The sequence below is a fragment of the Tupaia chinensis genome, unplaced genomic scaffold (assembly GCF_000334495.1).
Source record: "Tupaia chinensis unplaced genomic scaffold, TupChi_1.0 Scaffold000402_1, whole genome shotgun sequence".
In the NCBI taxonomy this organism is placed as follows: Eukaryota; Metazoa; Chordata; class Mammalia; order Scandentia; family Tupaiidae; genus Tupaia; species Tupaia belangeri.
Window position 1 is genome coordinate 5,181,060 of NW_006159904.1, and position 3,977 is coordinate 5,185,036.

General features: G+C 36.9%; 1 pseudogene; it reads left to right on the forward strand.

Moving 5' to 3' along the window:
- The first annotated feature begins 311 nt into the window (after positions 1-311).
- Positions 312-2,693, forward strand: LOC102482975 (non-histone chromosomal protein HMG-14 pseudogene; annotated as a pseudogene).
- The last annotated feature ends 1,284 nt before the right edge of the window (positions 2,694-3,977 follow it).

Sequence of the window (3,977 nt, forward strand, 5' to 3'; positions counted from 1 at the left end):
TCTGTCTTTAGTTTTCCTGGTAAAACACTCCCTCAGAACTTCTCAAAGAGCTCTTCTGGTGTTGGTAAATTCTTTCAGGTTTTGTTTATCTGAGAATGCTTTGGGCTTTTCTTCAGATATGAAGGATAATCATGCTGGATATATTATTCTTGGCTGAAATTGTTTTTCACTTAACACTTTCAACATATTTTCTTGGAGTTCCAGCAGCTTGGGCAGTGGGAGGAGCAGTAGGGTTTATCCGCTCAACTCAGCAATGGCTCTAGGCACACTGCAGCCTCAGGCATCCAGCACGCACCCTGTCCACAGCCAAGATGTCCAAGAGGAAGATAAGCTCGGCCCAGAGGGCAGCCAAAAAAAAGAGCACAAGAGATCAGCGAGGATGTCGGCTAAACCCGCTACTGCAAAAGTGGAGACAAAAACCAAAAAATGCAACAGGGAAGAAGAAATCTTCAGACAAAAGTGTACAAACAAAAGGGAAAAGGGAAGCAAAGGGGAAACAGGCTGAAGTGGCCAACTAAGACACTAATGAAGATTTACCTGCAGAAAATGGAGAAACTAAAAATGAGGAGAGTCCACTCTCTGATGAAGCAGGTGAGAAGTCAAGTCTGAGTAATATCATATACCATGTCTTATCAATGGTCCTGTCTCCCTTCTTGTACAATCCAGAGGAATATTTTTATCAACTATTTTGTAAATGCAAGGTCTTTTTAGTAGTTCTAGAAACATTTTTAAGAAGGAGAGAATCCCACCTCATCCCATTTTTTAAAGTATAAATGCTTTTTTTAAAAAAAGTGAAATAATTTACTGGTTGTTTATTTTTCAGTACAACTAGAAAACAGTGGGATATTGACTTATAGGAGGCTTTGACTCTCTTGCCTGACAGCTTAACATTCCATAGGTGGGGGCGGGCAGTTTTTATATCCTAAATACAAAGCATACTAAATGGCAGTTTGGAGTCACAGTCATACATTTAATGTGTCTTGAATATTTTAAATGACCTCTATTATGTTTTTTAGTAGTATTGTTTCCCTTTCTTTTTTTTTTTTTTTGAGAGGTTTTTGTTATAGGGCGTGTGCACTCACCAGACAGAGAGAGACAGAGAGACAGAAAGCGAGAAATCATGCCCCAGGGGGGATGGCCACACCGCAATCCCTTCTCCTCCATTCTCTTCTTGGGATCTTGGGCACGTAGGCACAGGCACCCAGTGTGAGTTTAAGCCACTGGGTCCGGGACTCGAACCGCGGTCGACTATGTGGGAGTCCAGCAACATAGCCATTACGCTAACTACTGGTCCCAGTAATATTGTTTCCTAAAAAAAAAAACAAAAAAACACTTTGATTGTTGCTCTGTAACATCTTTGGTCATGTTAGTCCAGTTTTTCTAATAATTTTGTTAATGTGCTGTGAAAGATTGGAAATTTGAAGTATGTAGTGTGTATGATACTAAATTGTGATTTGATGGGACTTGCATAACACCTTTCAACATTTGAAGACAGTGGTTCTTGATATCCTCTTAAAGAAAAATTGCTTACAAATTTGAAGCTGGAATGTCACTGGAATAAATTAAAAAGAATCACGATACTTGGCTTTCTAAATTTTTGGTACATATGTTAAGAATTGGGTACAAATTGAAATGTCTGTACTGATCCTTTACACAACCAATAAATCTTAATTACAAAAGAAAAAAAGTTTTGTTTTGGGTGAAAGGGAAGTTTATAGGAATTTTCAGAACCTAAAAGTTTCTGAAACCAAATTCTAAGTAGTTAGAATAGCCTTTTGCCTTATTAATAGGCCATTATTTGGAAGTTTTGTTATAAAATTATCAATCTGGCTATGATGTCCCTTTGAGAAGATCTTCTTAGGTTGATTCTACATGGGGTCCTTTGTATTTCTTCAGTTTGGATATTTGAATGCCTCTCTAGGTTTGAAAAGTTTTCTTCCAAGATATCATGGAATAGATTATGAATGTCCTTATTAGTTTCCTCACCTTCTGAGACAGCGATTATCTGGATGTTTGGGCATCTAATAATATCTAGTATTACTTACATATTATTCTCATTTTGGGGTATTATTTTCTCGGTCTTTTTGGTGAAATTTTCTAGATCAGAGGATCTGCCTTCTACATCTGAGATTAGATCATCTGCATGATTTAACCTGCTTTTAATACTTTAAAGGAAGGTTTTTATTTCCTGTATTACAGCCTTCATCTCTTAACAGTTTCGTTTGATTCTTTTTTATGGTGCATACTTCCTCTTTGAGATTGTGCAAGAACTTCCTCATCTCCTGGAACTCATTGTCTCTTTTCTCCTGCATCTTCTGGAGTTTGTGTCTCTCTTCTCTTGCATCTGTTAGCTTATTCACTATAAATATTCTAAATTCTTTATCTGACATTTCCATGACTTCCATTTTACTGTCTGTATGATCAAGAGCTGTTATTTTCCCTTGGAGGAGAGATATTTTCTTGGTTTCCCATATTTCTTGTGCCTCGGTGGTGGTTTCTGGTCATCTGATGGATTATACGTTTCTTCCTACTTTCTTGGAATTAATTCTAAATGTTATGGGTGTGCAGGTGGAGATGATCTGCAATATCTCTGCCATTCTGTTACCCTGATTCTCATCAAGCAACCTTCACTTTTGTTGATGGAACTGGATATTACAAAGGACTCCCAGTTTCTGAAGAACAGGAGCAACTGAACTGAGCTGTGGGGTTTCTACTACAGAGGTGTGTGGGAAGATATGATCCATACTCTCTGCAGCTCCATATTTCTTTCTGCTGCTCATTTTGCAGTCTCTATTCTCTGATTTTGAGTCCTTTGGTGTATATTTATGTTGGGGTATTTTGTTGGAGATTTCTGCAACCGTAAGCTCATATGCTTCACTTTACTATGAGATACTTCTATGCCTGTTTCTCCACTACTACTGTGTTTTGTGGTATCCACAGAAAGAGATTTGGATTTGGATTTACAAATATGAGTTTCTCCCTTTCTGTAACAGTTCAATGGATGTTGAGGTTTTCCATGATCCTAAAAGTATTCAGATATTTTGCTATTGTGCACCTAGACTAGTCTAGAAAGTCAATGCATGGAAGCTGAGAAGCAAAGTGAGAAATTTAGGTAAAAGAAAGGAAACAAAGGGAAAAGAACAAAAAAAAAACACAATAAAAAGAGAAAAACTTTTTTTAAAAAAAGCAAAAATGGTAACTGGGTGATAAATTTATGCACCGTGCAAAAGGAACAGGACTGGATCCACCTCTGATGCACATGGATTCTGAAATTAGCAAGATAAAGGAGAGGTCAGAGATAAGAGACAGTACTCACAGATTTTATATATATATACATGAAGAAAAATTTGGAGAGAAAGGGGGAGAGAGAGAAACAGGAACAGAAAGAAGACAGAGACTGCCCTACCTCGTTTCTCTAGGTGTTGGGCTGGAAGACAAGGTTTGGAGCAGAGGCTTTTTCAGTTAAAGAAACAGGGCTGGGCCCAGCTCAGATGAATATGGATTCACCTGCTAGGTGTTGGGCTGGAAGACGAAGTTTCATCCAGAATGAGTTTTAACCACTAGGTTCAGAGCTCAAACCAAGATTCCTATGTGGGAGACCAGTGATGTAATCATTGCACCATCTGCTGGTCAGCTATGTACAGATTTTACAGCTGCCATTTTTTTAGTTGGTTCCTGGTTATTTTTTTTTTTTTTAACTTTTATTATTATTATTATTACTATTTATTCATTTACATTTTCCCACATTTACTTTACATATCAGAAAATTTTTGCTCATACTCCATAATTCTTGACAGTTAATAAACAACTTTCAAATTTAAAAAAAGTGAATTTTAAAGATATTTTTCAAAATATTTGTTATCATTTGTTACTCTATAACAACAAAGATGGTACGATTTTAAATATCTTCCAGAAAATATTTATGTCAACTACTCAAACTGTTGAAAAGCAAACACTCAGCACACAATTCACACATG